The following is an 18,759-nucleotide window of genomic DNA, read 5'->3' on the forward strand; positions in this document are numbered from 1 at the left end:
CTAAGGGCTGCTCTGAGACTGAAGGGATTAGCATATGTCAAGTACTGAGACTGGGCGCAGGGGTGCACATCTGCAATCCCAGCAGCTCAGGAGGCTGAGGCAGGAGGATGGCAAGATCAAGGCTGGCTTCAGCAACTTAGTGAGATCCTCTCTCAAAATAAAATTTAAAAAAAGGACTGAGATGTGGTAAAGTGCCCCAGGTTCAATCCCTGGTACCAAAAATAAAGAACACTGCTTAGTATACTTAGTGTCACAGAAGGATTAGCTACGTTTTTCTTAAAGCACGATGCATGTTAACTATTAATGTCACTAATAATCATTTAAAATACTGAGCACTGTGGTGCACACCTGTGGTGCTTGGGAGGCTATGGCAGGAGGATCATTTGAGCCCAGGACTTTGAGGCCAGTCTGGGCAACACAGCAAGACCCTGTCTCCAAAACAAACGAGCGATAAATAAATAAAATGGTATATTGGGGTAGGGTAGATTCTGAAGAGGAAAGCCACAGAAGGCCTGGAGCAGAGGAGAGGTGAAAGCACATAAAGTTGTTCCTGTGAACCAGCACCACCAAGGACAGGTGGACGGGATGGAAGCAGAGATGCCATCTCTCCCCCACAAACAGGTAATCCCCATTTCTCAGGGGGGGTAAAATGGAAGTGCAAATGGACATCCCCAGCATGGCTCAGAGGAGGTACCTGGTGACATCAGGGGACTCTGAAATCACCTGTACGGGTGCGACTGTTAATTCCATCAATGTGACTGGGCCATGGGGTACCCAGATATTTGGTGAACCATTATTTCTGGGTCTGTGGGGTCCTGCTGGAGGGATCAGATTTGAATGAGTGGGCTTCACAAAGCAGACTGCTCTCCAGTGTGGATGGACATCGTCCAACGGCTGAGGGCCCGAAGGGGACAAAAGATGGGGAGTAGAGGAACTGGGCCCTCCAGTTTCTGCCTGACTGCCAAGCAGGGACACCTCGTCTCCTGCCCCTGAACTGGGACTTACAACCTGGGCTGCCCTGGATCTCAGGCCTCAGACTGAGTTTAAAACCTGCTCCTCTGGGTCTCCAGCCAGTCAGTGGCAGATGGTGGGACCTCAGCCTCCACAGTGACAGAGCCAGTTCCTGTACTCTAATCTGTCTTTGTCCCTCACTCCCTCCTTCTGTCTCCTCTCCTCCCTCCCTCTCCCTGTCTCTCTGTCCCTCCCTCTGTCTGTCTGTCTGTGCATTCTCTGGGGAACCCTAACACACCTGATGATCACATCCCTCTAGAATCCGACCTTCCTCCCCGACACCTGCCTGCCTCCCCAACTGCTCCTGTGCCCTTCAAGCCCCGCCATATGCAAGCACTTATTGACCTCTCCCTTCTAGTTCCATCAGTAAACCTATATTAAGTGTCCACTGTAAGAACGGCACTGGGTCATCCTGTGACTCCCGAGACAGTCAACCAAGTTAGCCTCAGATGGTGAAGACAGTGTTCTTGGCCTGCACCAGAGAGCACGCAGAGGGGGCTGGAGTGGGTGGGCAGGGGCAGGGGCAGCTCCCTGGGGAAGGGACAGGTGAAGATGTTCCACGAGGAGCAAAGGCAGCACAGTGGGCACGGGAGGCACCAGGAGAGGTGCAGATTCCCATGGCTGGCCACCTGCCTTGAGCCCACTCTTCCCACTCATTCACCTGCCTCAGGGCCTAAGAAAGGGGATTCGTGTCTCTTGCCTGACTCATTCTTCAAATGTGAGAGCTGCAGGGCCTTTCGATGGCTCTACATTGCTTCTTGCTGTCCTACCCAGGGTCAGTGGTCCGGAGCTTTTTTGTCCATCTGCCCACCTGACTTCCACTCTGCACCACCAGGGACCAGGCCTGTGCTTGACTCCAGGGAAGGGCCATTTGGGGCGGTGAATGCAACCAGGTGAGAGCAGGTCTCAGGGACTGCTTTCTCTAAAAAGGGGATCAAACATTTCCTCTATGGTTGTGTGAAACAGCCTGGCGGCTCCTGAAAGTCAGATGGGATCACCAGAGGACCGGCAAAGCTGCTCCTGGGTGTCCACGTAAAAGCACTGACAGCAGGGACTCGAATGGACACGTGGGCACCCACGTTCATGCAGCACCGTCCACCACAGCCACAAAGATGGGAACTGACCAAGTGTCCTTGGACAGCGAATGGATAAATAGAACGTGCTCCAGGGACACGCGGCACAAGACTCAGCCGTGGAAAGGAATGGAGTCCCCATAGATGGCTGTGTGCCCAGGAGAGACCGGGTGTCCGTCCTCCCTCTGCTCTTCAGCCTCCACCATCAACTCGACCTCAGAGAGTGTGCGGATTTCTCCCCACCAGTGAGCGAGCCCACAGCAGTGGATATCAGCAAGGTGTCCTCTAAGCCAGTTCAGCCCTGACGCCACCCCCTTGGAGACACCACCAGATCCCACAGCCTTGGTCCCCAAGGCTGAACCAGCCCCCCACCCCCAACTTCAGATGCCACACGCAGGCTTGTGCTTCTGGTCTGGGGCGAGACCCATCTCAGGTCCTGTTAATATCCTGGACTGGCTCACCCAGCTCCGGGACCCTGTTTCCTGGCTGATTATAAAATGTATTACAAAGGACTAGGAAGAGGCGCCCAGGGGGAAAAGCGCCCTGCGCTCTCTCCTGGTGGACTGACTTCCAGGAACCTCTGCGAGTCGATAACCAGAAGCTCTCCAAACCAGTCCTGTTGGGTTTCGAGAGACTCCATTGCCTGGTTGACCTTAGAGGATGGTGGCTGGACACAAAGGTCCACACTAATACTAATGGATGGGGCGGGGAAGCCCAGCAGGGCCTGTCTATTCTGGTTCTTTCTGGCGTCTTCAGACAGCATCCTTCCCTCCAGGGGGGAGAGCAGGACCTCTGGAACAAGGGGGGTCCTAAGACCTGCTATCAACCAGAGGAGATCACAGGACTTCCTTACGGACAGGTTCAGGGCAGAAAGGCAGGGAAGATCAGAGTTCCTGAGACTGCCTCAGAAAGGGAGTCACAGACCAGGAACCAAGGACAAAATGTGTGTGTGTGTGTGTGGTCACATCACAATGACACAATGTAATGAGAACCTTAGGCAATGAAACAAGTCAGACAGGGGACAGATGCTAGGGGCCCACTTAGCTGTATGTGGGTGTAGCTCAGTGGTAGGGCTCTTGCCTCATGTGCACAAGACCCTGGATTCAATCCCCAGTGCCAAAACAAGGGACCGGCTGGGCGCGATGGTGCAGCCTATAATCCCAGAGGCTTGGGAGGCTGAGATAGGAGATCACACGTTCAAAGCCAACCTCAGGAAAAGCAAGGCACTAAGCAGCTCAGTGAGACCCTGTCTCTAAATAAAATCCAAAATGGGACTGGGGGTGTGGCTCAGTGGCCAGTGCACCTGAATTCAATCCCTGCCCTCCACCAAAAAAAAACCAAGAGACAGAGGAAAAGGGAAACACGGGACAGTGGTGGCATAGACGCAAGTGCGTGGGTCAGTGAGACAGAACATCAAACCTGAAAACAAACCAGGGTACTAAAGGGACTCTGGTGATAAAGGTGGCATTTCTCACCAACAGGGGAAAGACAGACCAATCAGGTGCCTCCAGTCCAATGGGGAGAAGTTCTCACCCTGGGGGAGAAGTATCCCAGCTAGTTTAGGAAACAAATACAGAAAACAAGACTAGAAACAAAGAGGAAAAATCTGTTTACAACTTCCGCAGACCTAAGGTTTAAAGATCTTCTTAGAGTTGGCCACAGTGGCGCACCTGTAATCCTAGCTACTCAGGAAACTGAGGCAGGAGGATTCCCAAGATCAAGTCCAGCTGGGCCACTTAGCAGGACCCTGTCTTAAAATTCTAAAAAAGACCCTCTTCGGTAAGATATAAAATGATGAAGCCATAAAGAAAAACATTTTTCCTACGGGGGAACAGTCTAAGAACAGGACAGTCTGACCCCTGGGCATCAAACCTAAGGAAAGGCTCCCATAGAGGCACCATGAGCCAAGGTTAAGGACATTGTCTGAAACACTGTTTCCAAGGGAAGAGAGAAGATCACTTAGATACGCTAGCAATGGCAGACCGCTGAAACTAACTAACCAGAACACTTGGGGAGTACTATGCAGTAGGTGAAAAAATGTGGGAGACCAAAAACTGCAGGCAGAGGGCTGGGGTGCAGCTGAGCAGGGAGCACTTGCCTAGCAGGCATGAGGACCTGAGTTCCACGCCAGAACTACAAAAATAAATAAATACACAATAAAAACACAGAAAGAAAAAAATTCCCCCAAAGGAAGAAAACTCTACACCCTTGTCACTCCCAAAGGTCTTGGGAGCTGGCTGGCCTGCCCCTTCCTCGTTTTTGAAAGAACTCTGGAAGGTGGGAGGCACATCTGGCCAGCTGTGGGACCACATGAGAAGCTGCCAGAACTGAGGTCAGGGCTGGAGCACCCTTGGATAACCTGCCGGCAGCTACATTCTGAGGGGGGAGGCGCAGGAGGGAGCTGGGTCTGGGGACTGGCATGTGTGCACGTGATGAGGTCCTGGGGGAAGGGGGCTGGGAACACAGCAAGACAACCCAAGTCAGCCAGAAAGCAGGCTAGGGCAGGGCCATTTGAAGGTCAAAGGGGCCACACAAGCCACACAAGCAGAGAGAGTCCAGAGTCAGGCCAGTTTCCTGGGTGGAGACATGGTGTGACAGCAGCAGTCCCGACAGACCGACAGTTCTATCAATCCGCCTCCTGCTCCTGGCTGGCCCCAGGGTTGGAACTATAGATTGCTCAAAAAGAACCCTGTGTCTGTCACGAGGGCAATCTTGCTAATGGCTCACCCCCAAATCCTGGATGTCCTAGAGTCCCCTGGGGGGTGCTTACCACGCACCTTCCTCCAGCTCCTTCCGGCTCAGGAAGGGAGGGAACCCCCACCTGTGAGGTCTATTGTGGTCTTTAATCCTTACCACACTGTGTGGCAATTACTATAATGAGGTAAGTAATGATGTGCCCAAGGTCACACAATGAACTAGGACCATGGCCAGGAACAGGATGAGATCTGACTGTCAGAGCGGCGTCACCAGAATGCTGCAGAGGCTCAGAGCAGGGACAGGTGACAAGTGTACCATCAGCACCAGACCACAAAGAGGAGGTCTGCGGGGGCTCACAGAGGAGTAAAGCCATGTGGCTCGTCCCTCCTGCCCTTTCCAGGAGCCCTAAGGGACCCTCCCTCCTGGCATTGCCAAACAAAGCAAATCAAAACGAAGCAGCAAGGACAAGGGACTCAACGATGCCACCAAAAAACCACAAAGCACCCACCCCCTGGTCCTCAGCCTTCCCATGCCCAGCTCTGCTCACTCTGGTGGTGGGAAAGGGCCAAGGAGAGAGCCCACACCTCCGATGGGAACCACAGCTACTCAAGGTCAAGTTCTGCCCCAAGGGCGAGAGCTGGGGAAAAAGGGAGAAAAATAACTCAATAACAGTGCTGCAAGGTCCCCCAGGTCTCCCAGGCGGCGCTGAGCAACCAGGGGAGCAGAGAGGTGGCCTTCTCTCTGGAAATGACTCCTCTGTCCCTTGGGAGAGATGGAGGAGGTTCCTCGGGAGGCAGCAAGATGCGGAAGGCAGAGCTCTGGGAGATGGGCAAGGTCGGCAGGTGGGACTGGGCAGGAGGGCTGGGAGGAGCAGGAGCCACAGCTCCTGAAAAAGGTCAGAGCCTCGGGAAGAGGAAGGCAGCCAGCGACGTCACGGTGGACAGTCCCAGAGGTGGACAGGCGCCCAAAAGAAAGGGAGGAAGGAGGAGGACCCAAAAGAAAGCGGTGCCCAGGAGTGAAGGTGAGGAAAAGCATTTCCAATGATAAGGGAGGGCGCTGGGGGGTGAGCAGCGAGTCCTGTCCCCAGACGGCACAGAGGGAGGGGTCCCAGGAAGAGCAGGGCAGGAAAGAGGCTCTCAGGGGTTCAGGGCACATGGGCAAAGGGTCAAAGGGTCAAAGGTTAGAGGGCACGAGGGCATGCTACAGGCTGAGCAGACAGAGAATGGGCACCATGCCAGGGCGAGGTCTCAGCCCAGCAGGCTGCAGCCTCAGTGCACCCCACCCGCCACCCCACTCGCCAGGCCACCCGGCTTCCTCTGGGAAAATCTCCACCTTCTCAGGGAGGAGCTGCTGTGCCAGAAGCCCGGTACAATCGGAGGCCACTGTGGAAATCCGCACGCATCAGTGTCCTACGGCCTGGAGGGTCATCTGCCTCGGCACAGTGACCAAGAGGGCTTCAGCGCAGCCAGCGGAAGCCAAGTCCTCCTAGTCAGCTGCACGGAGGGCAGAGCCAGGTGTGGGGAAGGCGCTGGAGACCCGAGGGAGCCAGACGGAGCCTCGTTCTCCAGACGCCGGTGGTGTAGACGGGAAGGCCGACGGGTCATTCCAATATGGTCAGCATGGCAACGAGCGCCAGGAAGGCAGCTGGCCCAAGGAAGGGGCTGCAGGTGTGTTCTCAGAGTGGGGTCTGTGCGGGAGGAGCTGGCATCGCCAGGACAGGGCCCGAGCAGGGAGTGACCAGGGCCAGACAAGGTAGAGTTGCGGAGGACAGGGCCCCGGTGGGGAGAGCAGGCTGAGAGTCCCTGCCTCGATGGGGAAAGCTTTCTCAGACCCTGGGTGCCCCTCCCCAGCAGGCAGCTTCCGGGCACACTGGGTGCTCCTGGTGACTGACACAGGGGCTGATGACAGCTCAGGGTGTCTGGTGGGGGATGTGGCTGGGCCTGGGCTTCAGGTGTCTCTCTGACAGCGTGCAGAGGAGAGCTCGGGGTGGTGAGGCTGCAGGTAGGCCGCAGGGAGGCTGCTGCTGGAGCCCAGCGTGGAGAGAGGCCCTCCCTGAGCAGGGGAAGGGAAGGCCAAGGCCAGGAGCTGGTCAGAGGGAACGGGTGGTGGAAGTCAGGGTTGCTGGGACACGATGACGCCCAGCTTTCTGACTCGGGCAATCAGGACAGCCGTGGTCCCACTAGGGCCAGACAGTGGGTCAGAACACCAGGTGGGGGCAGCTGCACAGGGGAGGGACACCCTCTGAGTTAACAGGTAGGCGGGAACGGACGGGTTCACACTCAAGTGCTCTCAAAGTCCGTGGCGGAAGCAGGGGAGGACGGGTCCTTCAGACGACATGGGTTTTCTCTGTGACACAGAAGACGAGGAGCCACGAGTTGGAGCAGGAAGGGCCGAAACACTGAAGCCCCCCTCTCATCCACTACCTGTGTTAATGGTGGTCAGAAAATAGTACATGGAAAGTTCCAGAAATACACAATTTATACTTTTTTTTTTTGAATTTTTAATATTTATTTATTTTTTAGATATTGGCGGACACAGCATCTTTGTTTTTGTATGTGGTGCTGAGGATCGAACCCGGGCCGCACGCATGCCAGGTGAGCGCGCTACCGCTTGAGCCACATCCCCAGCCCCAATTTATCCATTTTTGAATGAGGATATTGTTCCAATATTATCAGCGATGGGTACCCTGCCGAGGTGCCTGATTCACACCTTAAACTGCACCACAGGTGTCTACACAGGGAGGGAACAGCGCGTGCAGGGCCCAGCCACCTTTAGGATGTCCTGGAACATAGAACAGTCAGTGGGACTACCACAGTCACCAGACAGGGGACAAGCACAAACAGGACCACCCAGCAAAGCAGGTGACCCGTGGGACTGGAGGCCATTCGCCTTCTGACTCTGCTATGTGATTGATTCTGCTGCGAAGCCTTTTCCTTTCCCATGGCACACCTTCAAAGCCGTCCCCCAAATGGCAGTTTGGATCAAACAAACAAAACACCCAGGCAGGCCACAGCAACCCATCTGAACGCATTCAGCTCGTACTGCTGAGTGCCTCGGGGCCCAAGGCTCACCCCGGGCAATGTGCTGACGGTGTCAGGAGGGGCCAGAGACCGAAGGGGGCTGCCCCAGGGAGGGGGCTCAAGGCTGGGATGTGGGATAGAGGACAGCTTAGTCTTCCCTGAGTACCCTCCCCCGTGGTAGATTTTTTTTAAAACACATGCATTAGGTATTTTAAAAATAAGTCCAATCCAACAAAGGAAAATTACAAAGGAAGAAAAAGGACAAGAAGCCCGAGGTCAACAGACACGCCCACACGTGCCGTTGGGTGGTTTTCTCCAGCAGATGCACCTGGGTGGACCCGTGTTAGGGCAGATGTCACTGAAGTCACAGGACCAGGGACTGGAGGATGTAAACAAGACGCTTATAAGGCAAGGGCCCCGCTGGCCGGGGGGAGAAAGCAGATACACTTCAGGCACAGACAGCCACTGACCCCAGGGACAAGATCCCCTGGGATCAGCGTGGGACACTGAGGCACAGAAAGGTCAAGTGACCCACAAGGGCACACAGCTACCAGTGGCTGCATTCTGGCTCTGGGGCTAAATAACCGTCACCTTGACGCCATTTCTCACAGCATCACACCAGCGAGAACCAGCTATGGAGTAGGAGCACAGTTCCGTGACAACATTATAAATATGTGTGTGTGTATCTGTGTGCACACTTACAGGCAGGGTGTTTACATGCCAACACTGGAAATAAATTAAATAAAATGTTAACAGTGGTTATGAGTGGTGATTTTTTAAAAAAATGTTTTGTGTAGTTTTTCTAAAATTAACATTAATATGATTAACAGGAAAAAATGCTATTTAAAACAGTCACTGGAATGGGCAAGTGAGAGGCATTCGATAAAAATAGACTTTCTGGAAAAGGGTGTCTTGGCAACATACCCTAAGAATGTGAATGAACACCCAGTCCTCTGCTGAATTCAGGAGCAGGCGTGGGAAGAGGGGAGACTTAGAGACCTGGGTTCAGGGTATGTAGAAAGTGTCAACTCCTGAGCCTCCAATTCCTACACAAAATAAGCTTCAGAGCAATAAAACTCGCTTCACAAAGTCGTTGTAGAGATCAAGAAAGCCACCACAAACGAAAAAATCCTAAGAAGCCATTAAACCGTGTGAGTTCAACAGTATTAAGTTTGCCTTTTGCTCCTTCAATAACAATGGGCAAAGACCCAGCTCAAAATTAAACAGTGCTTTTAAAATACAGTGCCAGTTCCTGACTGATCGGTCACTTTGATTTAAGAAAGCAGACACTCCAAATCCAGAATGAGGCATTTCCACAATCCAAATCGGCTTCAGACTGCTTGTTGAGCCTGGATAAGGATACGGGTGTCTCCACTCCCCCCACGTTTCAACTCAAAAACCGCTGTCACTGCTCAGCTTTGAGGATGGCTGCTTCCTTCGTACGGGGCCAGGCTCCTGGTCTTCCCAGGAGCCAAGGTTATGGTCTTGGCTTGCCAGCTTGCCCACAGCCATCCGAAGCTCTCCGGCCTCTGTCCATAAAAGCTCATGAACTTTCTGGTACCAGACCAAGAGTCGGGGTGATTTTCTAAAATGCTGACCCTGCTCCCACATCCCCTTGGCCCTCCCTGCCTTGGGGATGGGAGGTGTCTCCCTTCTGTGAGCCTGGGCTGCCCACGCAATTCCTGATGGGGGCCTGCTCACCTTACTGGCCACCATCCGCTCAGGCCAGCCTTCAACCCAACCACTGCCACCAGCTCCCAGCTCCGCTCTTGGCCACCTATAACCTACCACTATAGCAGGCAGAATAATGTATTCTTTAAAAAAAAAAAAAATAAGATAGAACAGACACCATTCCAATAGGTATACTTCAGTTGTTTTTAGTATACTCACAGGCTGTACAGAGATCATCATTGCATCCCAGCAGCTTGGGAGGCTGAGGCAGGAGGATTGTGAGTTCAAAGCCAGCCTCAGCAATTAAGTGAGGCCCTAAGGAACTCAGTGAGACCCTGTGTCTAAATAAAATATAAAAAAGAGCTGGGGATGGGGCTCAGTGGTTGAGCACCCTGGGTTTAATCCCTGGTACCAAAAACAAAACAAAATTCACGACGATTATCTAATTTCAGGATATTCTCATCATCCTAAAAAGAACCCCTGTAGATGTTCACTCCCTATCCACCTTCCCACGCCCTGGCAACTGCCTCCATGGATTCACCTATTCTGAGTGTTACATATAAACAGGAAGCAAGCACATGTGGCCATTTGTGACGGGCTTCTTTCACAAGTTTTGATGTTCAGTCACTTGTAGTATCGGCATTCATTTTTTTAAATAATTTTTTTCTTTTTTTTCTCTTTGGTACTGGGGATTGAACCCAGGGGCATTTACCCATTGAGCCACATCCACAGCCCTTTGTATGTTTTATTCGGAGACAGGGTCTCACTAAGTTGCTTAGTGTCTTGCTAAGTTGCTTATGGCCTCAATAAGTTGCTGAGGTTGCCTTGAACTTTCGATCCTCCTGCCTCAGCCTCCCAAGTTGCTGGGATTACAGGTGTGCACCACCACACCTGGCTCTATTACTTCTTATTGTAGTAAAAACATGCCTAACATACAATTTAGCATCTTGACCCCCCCTTTTTTTAAGGAATTTATGTATGTATCAAGGAGATGTTTAAAAATAAATTTAAGGGAACATTGACTAGTGTTGACCTCTTAGCCACAGAGTACAGGTGAGAAGCCATAGATGCCTAAAATTCCTACGAATACATGGGTTTACTAAAACCAAGACTCTCCATCAATGTTGAAATTTGCTCTTGGGAGGAGATCCCCATTTTATGATGTTTGGCACACTCTTTCTCCTGCTGGATAGTTTCCTTTGAGGGAAGAGTATTTTTTTCTTCAGTATTAGTTTTCTTCAGTTTTGATTTGTCAAACTTCTCCACTTCAGACAAGTCTGGTCTATCACTCATCTTGACTAAAAGAAAGACTGAAGCCTTGAGACCAGCGTAGAGCCGTAGGTTAATTGCCGCCACGTTCACTCTGGAGCAGGTTGGCGTTCCTGCGCAGAACCAGGCACTTAAACGTGGGTAGCAGGCACAGCTCCCATATCCCGCCCCAGCCCTCTACATCTCGATCCTTTTTAAGCGTGTAGTTCAGTGATATTGACACTCACATTGCTGTGCAACCTCACCACCATCCAAACCATCCTGTTCAAGGGTAACCCAGTCCATGACAACCCCACTTTCTTCTCTACGGCTGCAATTACTCGAAGCACCTCATCCAAGTGCGGCACCACTCTCTCTGACTGGCGTATTTCACTTAGCATGACGTCCTCCAGCGAGGCTGCCTTACAGCCTGTCAATGTCTCCCTCTGGAGGCTGGGTGGCGCCCCCGCCCTGTAGCTGTATTCTGCCACACCCGACTCGGCAGCCGGTGCTGCCTAGTCTACTTCCATGTTTCACTACCATGAGCACCACTGCCGTGAAAATTAGAATTCAGAGAGTTCTTTGAAACTTGCTTCCAGTCTTCTGCATGTATTCCCAGCAGTGGGAACTTGAGTGGCTGAGGGACCCTGTACCATGTCCCACAGCAGCAATCCCTTTACATCCCCACCAACAGCGCCAAGAGTTACGACTTTGCTACACCGGCAACAGTGTTTGGCGATTTTGTTCGTTTCTTGATTGTAACCATCCTAGGGGGTGTGATCAGATCTCCCTGGAGTCCTGATTTTCAGTGGCGCATAATCCTGATGGCTCAGGAGGCTGAGGCAGGAGGATCATGAGTTCAAAGCCAGTCTCAGCAATGGCAAAGTTCTAAGCACCTCAGTGAGACCCTGTCTCTAAAGAAAATACAAAACAGGGCTGGGGATGTGGCTCAGTGGTGGAATGCCTCAGTGGTTCAATCCCTGGTACCAAAAACCAAAAACAAAACAAAAAACCCTTTGACCATTTTTTAACTTATCTATTGCTCTTTTGTTATTTTTAGGAATCCTCATTAAGTGTGGTGACACTCAGCTATTTGGGAGGCTGAGGCAGGAGGATCATGAGTTTGAGGCCAGCCTTATTTAGCAAGGCCTTATCTCAAAACAAAACCAAAATAAAACAAAAAGGAGCTCTCTATTTTGGATATCACTCCTTTATCAGGGGACTTGGAAATACTTTGTCACATTCTGATGTGTCTTCACACATTTTTTATAGTGTCCTTTGAAGCACACACATTTTAAATTTTGATGAAGCAGTTTATTTTTTCTCTGGTTGCTGATGCTTTGACGTCTCGTGCAAATAGCCACCACCTGATCCAAGTTATGAAGACTTACACCTGTTCCCTTTTAGGAGTTCTAAGGTTTGCTCTGCGTGCTGGCCTTTGTTCTGTTTGGAGTTAACTGATGCACACAACAGCCCAACCTCTTTCTTTTACACAGGAGCATCCAGTGTAAATGGAAGACCATTCCTTCCCCATTGCGTAGTCTTGGCACACTTGCCGAAAAACCAGTTGACCACAGTCCTGTGGGTTTATTTCTGGAAATTCAGTTCCACCCCACAGATCTGGTCCTACCTGCACGCCAGGGCACCACATCTCCATGACGGCAGCTTTGTAATAAGTTTTGAAATGGGGAGGTATGAAGTCACCAATTTGTCCTTCAATTTCAACATTATTTTGGCTGCTTGGAGTCCTTTGAATTCCCATAAAAAAATGTTAGTATCAGCTTGTCTATTTCTGCAAAAAGGCCATTGAAATTACAGTGCCTCTAGATTAACTAGGGAAATAGCTTCATCTCAACCACATTAAGGCTTGTGACCAAAGAACAGGATGGCTTTCTATTTCTGCTTTCAACAGTGTTTTGTAGTTTTCAATACACTGGTCTTACACATCTTTGCTTAAATTTATTCCCAGGTATTTTATCCTTTTTTTATTCCTTTTAAAATTTCATCCTGGATTTTTTTAAAGCTAGTGTATAGAAATGCCAGCATGCCCGGCTCTGTCTTAGGATGTTGTGATGATTATATATCTTAATGTAGATCTCTAAATTTATCCTTCTTGGGGTTCATGGATCTTTTTGATGTGTACACTAATGTTTTTCACCAAATTGGACATAGTTTCCATCCTTTCTCTCCAAATATTCTTCTGCTCTGTCTCTTCTTCCCCCGAAACTGACAGCTTGCGTGTGTTGGGGTGCTGACGGTGTCCCAGGGGTCTCTGCCGCTCTCTCCACTTATCCTCCTTCTTTCTGTTTCTGTGCCTCAGCCGGGATGGTCTCAGTCGAATAAGTTACAGATTGCTTCTCCTGCTCAAATCACTGTTCAGCCGCCCCAGGGAATATTTTTTGTTTTAGTTATTGTACTTCTCAAACTTTACAATTTTCCATTTGCTTCCTTTTTATAACTTCTATTCCATTGTGGATCATCTCTACTTGAGAATCCATTCATTCATCCAGGAAGGTTTTCTTCAGTTCTTTGAATGTATTTTGAATAGCTGATTTGTCTAGTAATTCCAATCTGGGAGCTTCCTTGGGGATAGTTCCTATTGATCGCCTTTTCCCCCTAAGGATTCTTTTTTTTTGCATGCATATTTCATAAGTTTTGTTAAACTGGACATTTCAGATCATAAAAACTGATGGTTCTGGAAGCCAGCTTCTGCACCTCTCTAGGGTTTTTTGCTGCGGCTACTCGGGCAGCAATTTTCCTGGTTATTATGCAAAGACTGTATTCTATGTCATGTGTGGTCACTGAAGCCTTCAATCAGTTAACTTATTAGTCAGCTGGTGATGGACAGAGATCCTTCTGGAACCAATAAACACCAATCCTTTGCTGAAAAGTTCTGCGTGCATCTTGGGCACCTCCACCAGCCAGGCAGAGTTAGAGCTCCGCTCACCAGGTCCCAAGACCGGGCGGAGTGGAGGAGTCACTTCCTTCCCCGGCACACAGCCGACACACAGACGCAGCCTTCTGGATTCCAGGAATATATCCAGAGCTTTCCAAAGTCCCCTTCGGGCGGACACCTCCCTCCCCAATCTTCCCTTTGCAGCCTTGTTAGTCCATTGCTTGTCCCTCTGTCACCCATCATCTGAGGCAGCTGTCTTAGGAAGATGAAAGTCAACCAGTGTCCCTGGGGACAGGCATCCAGCGATGGAGAAGGCTGAGTGAGGGAAAAAGAAAGACCTTCGGGGGGCCTTCAAGGGAGTCACTGGGCAGGTCGGGGCAGGTCGAGTTAACAGGGTTCTGCAAAATCTGGCCGCTGCGAACCCCACTCCGCCCTGCCCTGCACCTCTCGTGCTCTGCTCCAACGAGCGGACGGCTCAGTTTCCAGAACAGACTAATCCTTGCCTGGAGCCTTTGCAACAGTCCTTCCTGTGCCTGAGAAGCGCTCTCCTCTGACCTCTGCTCAGTTGTTCCTTCGTTTCATGAAGGTCTCCAATTAAACAGTGCTGCTTCCAAGGAACAGGAGCAAACGATTCCGATCAGGTCACAGCCGCTGCTCTGCCCATGGGTCCCCAGCCTGTGAGCTAATCCACTCTGCTGTCAGTCAAGGGCATGATATCATGAGGGACTTGGGAGCAAGGCTGTGGGACCTAAACTACCTGCAGGAGGGGGCCAGTCCCTCACTCGCTGGAATCTGGTGAGGCCTGTCGCATGCTGGCCGGGGCGCTGCAAGGATTGAAGCTGCCTCCCGAGGGTCCCTTTGACCAAATGGGCTGGGACGTCCCTGACCCCAGAATGCTTCCCACAGGGGTCCTGGGCAGGGACTGGTGTAAGCAAGAGCGAGAATTGGTCACTGAGTACATGCAGCAGGAGGTGTGGCCCTTCAGGAAGGAAAGTCCTCCCCCTCCAGTCGGCAGGGGTGTGCGCATGTCCCTGTGTGCTCCCCAGAGAACCCGGGGGCAGGAGGAGACCCAGCTCAAAATGAGATCACCAGGGCCTCTCCTGCTCTGGCCAGGAGGAGACTCTAGGGTCTGGAGGTGCCCCCTGCGGAGGTGGGAGGTCGTAGGCACCTGGGAACCTCCGCCCTTCCCCATCCTCGCCCCCTGGCATTTGGAAAAAAGAACCCATGCTCCCCACTTGTGAGAGGGGCTGCCCTGGTCTCAGACACAAGAAGCAGAAACAAACAAACCCTGGCACAGCCCTGGACAATTTGCCCAGCAGGTCACAGCGGATTCCCAAGGGGGAGGCCGAGGAGCTGGGGTCACACCCTTGCTCCACCGCCAGCCAGGGCTGCCAACTGAACGGGTGACTTCATTCTCTGACTCTGAGTCTCTAGGCCAGGGTTAGGGATGCCTCCAACTAGCTCATGTCAATCAAATGCAGAGGCGTCCTGCAGGGTGCGGTGGCAGGAGGCACTCCACCCCCGTGGCCACTCCCCATCTCTGTTCAGCTCTTGTGATACCCGGGGCCAGCATCACTACAAGAAACTGAGGCACTGGGAGCCTCATGGCTGGGTGCTACAATGTCACTGTCCCCAGAGCACCACAGGGACACTGTTGTCATGTGACTCAGGGTGGACGGGATGAGATGACCACGGGTGCCTTAGTCCCTTGAGCAGGCCTGGTCTCTGAGGGGGCTGGGAACAGAAACGCAAAGATTGGGGCTCTGGATGGGGCTTGGAGGGCAGAGGCCTGGGCTGGCCCCTCTGTGCTTTCAGGTCTGCACTGGGGACTGGCCAGCTCCAGCTTCCCCAGCCCCGCCCTCCTCGGCTGCTGGACTCCTTTCCTGCCTTCAAGAAGTTTCCGGTACCATCCACTCCTCCCACCCTCTGCCTCCGCTGGTCACCCTCTCCCCCTGCCCAAGCTGCCCAGGTTGCCAAAACTCACTGCCAAGTTCAAAGACCTCTTCTCAGGCTTAAGAGTCCCCCACCTGAGCTGGGTGTGTGGCTCAAAGGTGGTGCACTTGCCTCGCATGCCTGAGGCCGTGAGGTCCACCCTGGTACTGCCCCCCCCAAAAAGACCCCCCAAATTTCTCTCCCATCCACACGCTGCCTGTTTCCATTGATCCTCCTCTGCACCCCAACCCCTGCAAGAGCCTCTCTTGGTCCACTGACCTTACCCCTGTGTGTGGTCCCCAGGGACCTGCTCTTAACCCTGCCTGCTGGTTGCTACCCAGGTCCTGCTCCCCTCCGGCCCTGGCCTTTGCTCCAGCCTCTACATCTCCTCTTTTCCTTTAATTCAAATCATCCTAAAATGCAAAACTGCAACTTGACACCAGATCCCCAGCATGCCACTGCCACCACAGCAGAGCTGATCTCCCTGAGGATCCTCCCAGCCCCACTCAGATCTTCACTCCCCAAATGTGACAGTGACCTGCATGTGGTGTTTACTGTCCTGAGTGTTTTTACATTGACTCCAATGTGCCTCCAAACCTCACACCATATAGAAATGGTCCCCATCATGTCCCAAGCAGAACCTTATCTCTCACGGGCTTTTTTTTGGGGGGAGGGGGGTTACCGGGGATTGAACCCAGGGGCGCTCAGCCACTGAGCCACATCCCCAGCCCTATTTTGTATTTTATTTAGAGACAGGGTCTCACTGAGTTGCTTAGCACCTCACAGTTGCTGAGGCTGGCTTTGAACTTGGAATCCTCCTGCCTCAGCCTCCTGAGCTGCTGGGATTACAGTGGCGCCTGAGCTTCCTGCCAGGAGTCACCTTCCCAGAAGCAGAAGCCCACCTTGGCTCTGCCCCTGGCCCACTTCCCCCAGGGCCAACTTCTCTAGATCTTCTACAGCAACAGCATGATCTCCAGGCCTGTCTCTGCCCCCACCTCTTCTTTACCCTGCTAGGAAAACCTGTTGTTTTGAAACCCAAAGCTGACCTTACCAGGCTCTCTGGTCCACCTGTAAAATCTCTGTCTGGCCCTGCCTTCCTCCCTGGCCTCTTGTCCCCATGTCTTCTTGTCTTCCCAACCAAGGTCCCAAATCTCTCACTGTGGGCAGAATTCAGCTCTCCCTGGTGAACCAGGGCCCTTGCTGAGGATGTCTGCATCCCTGAGTTTCCTTTCTTGTGCCCCTAGGGTGTCCCCTCTGCAGGATTCTTTCCCAACTAGAAAGAGTCCCTGCACCACCCCCCTGAGGTTTTTTAACATTCCCTACACACCTCCACCAGGTCACTCCCTCTAGTAATTTATGAGTCTTTCTTCCAATAAACCGTGGGCAAAGACAGGTCTCCTGTCACCTCCCTGATCCACTATGGTACCTACCTACGTCACCAGTGCCCTAGTACACGCCACAGTCCAGAGCTTGCAGTGGGGGGAGCCAGACCCACTGCCTCATGTGGCTGGAGGGCCCCAGCCCCCTCGCACAGCCCAGCAGAGCAGCCCAGCCACGAGGATGGGGAAAGCCCAGGGGCTGCAGCCATAGGGGCAGGTGTGAGGACTCAGTGTGAGTGACTGGACGGTGGCCAGGGCAGCCCGGATGACAGGAAGCTGCGTTAGGAGAGATCTGCTTGTGGCTGCCCCTCCGGATGAGGGCAGCGGGGACACAAAGCCCCACCTGTCAGGCCCTCCGCAAAAACCCTCCACCCGCTGTCCTGGGCCTGGCCCTGTGCCTGCCACTGGCAGCTGCCTTCCCCTCCCTCCCTTCCTCAGTGGCCTTGGATCTACTCCCCAGGACAGCTGCACCAACCAACAGGTGGGCAGAGGTTCACCATGACCCCCTGCTCCAGCTCCCCACAGAAACCTTCAGATTGCAGGAGTCTCCCCAGAGCAGCCACAGAGAGTGGCCCAGTGGCACCTGGACATTCCTAACTTGGAAGGCAAGCAAGGGAACAGAGTTGTGCGCTGCCCAGCTGCCCAAGGCTTTCTTCAAGGCCCCTTTTGTCCTCTCGAGGTCCCTGGCTCAGCTCCACACTGGGGCCATGCTCAGGAGCCCTGCCCTCCCTCGCAGGGCCTTCTGCAGCCTGCAGGCAACTCTGGTAGCCAGATGGGAAAGGAAGGGCGCGGGGGCCTAGGGACAGCCACAAACTTGAGCTTCCGGACTTCTCATTACAAGGGCAACACCGACCCACCCAGAGCGCGGTGCACACACGCCTACATGCACACACGTAAATACACACACAGAAACGCACAAGCTGACAGAGTCAAGTGCAAGCTCTGCCTGTGCCTTGGCACTCAGGGCACCTCAATGGGGGACTGTTGGGGACCATGTCAGCTCCACAACGAGACCAGGAGAAGAGATGGTGGACACAGGCACGCGGATGTGGGAGGCCTGGCTGTGGGTGGGTAAGTCAGCTGAGATCGCGCCAGTGTAAGGGAGGAGCACCATCCTCTATCATGAGCATGTGCAGAGACCTGCGTCCCGGCTCCAGGTGTGCAGCCTGGTAGATTGTATTTGACCCTGAATGTGCCCTCGAAGAGGCTCCTGGCACTCATGTTCTGGATCCCTGGAGCAAAACAGTACAAGCTTGAGAACAGACTCCCCGCGTCCTGCACTTCCCAGCAGGCTGAGCGGCCGGATGCCCCCAGCCCGACGGGCACAACCTGGGCTTAAGTCACCTGGCAGGAAAGCAAAGGGCCAGCAGAGCTGTGGCCATCGCCTGCTGCTGGTCTCTCCCTCCCACCCATGAAGTCCAGGGATACCTGTCCCAGCAGAGCTGGGCAGGGTGAGCAAGGGGGACAGTACATTCTTGGTTATTTTCTATTTTACTACATGATATTTTATATTATAATGCATAACATTTTGATCCATTTCCTTCCTTTTCCTGATTTCTTTTCACCTTTATTTGTCCCAGTAAATAAGACTTTTCCAAAAGAAGGAGGTTAAACCGTAGTCTCGATAAGATTTTTAACCTTGTCTCCCTTGAAAGGTCAAGAACTTCACTTCATCCAGACACTTCGTGAACCAGCCATCCAGGGCTGTTGGCTGCTGCATCCTGAGCATGCGCGTCCATCCAACCCGCGTGCCGCATCCTGAGCATGCGCGTCCATCCAACCCGCGTGCCGCATCCTGAGCATGCGCATCCATCCAACCCTGGAGCCAATGG

At 52.7% G+C, this 18,759-nt stretch overlaps 1 protein-coding gene and 1 pseudogene across 2 annotated transcripts in view; both read right to left on the minus strand.

Annotated features, from left to right (window-relative positions):
• The window catches only part of Hip1 (huntingtin interacting protein 1), a 133,554-nt gene that overhangs the window by 84,665 nt on the left and 30,130 nt on the right, over positions 1-18,759 (minus strand). The window lies entirely within an intron of this gene.
• Positions 6,894-10,765, minus strand: LOC143638336 (thymosin beta-15A pseudogene; annotated as a pseudogene).

Source organism: Callospermophilus lateralis, chromosome 19 (genome assembly GCF_048772815.1).
Source record: "Callospermophilus lateralis isolate mCalLat2 chromosome 19, mCalLat2.hap1, whole genome shotgun sequence".
NCBI lineage: Eukaryota > Metazoa > Chordata > Mammalia > Rodentia > Sciuridae > Callospermophilus > Callospermophilus lateralis.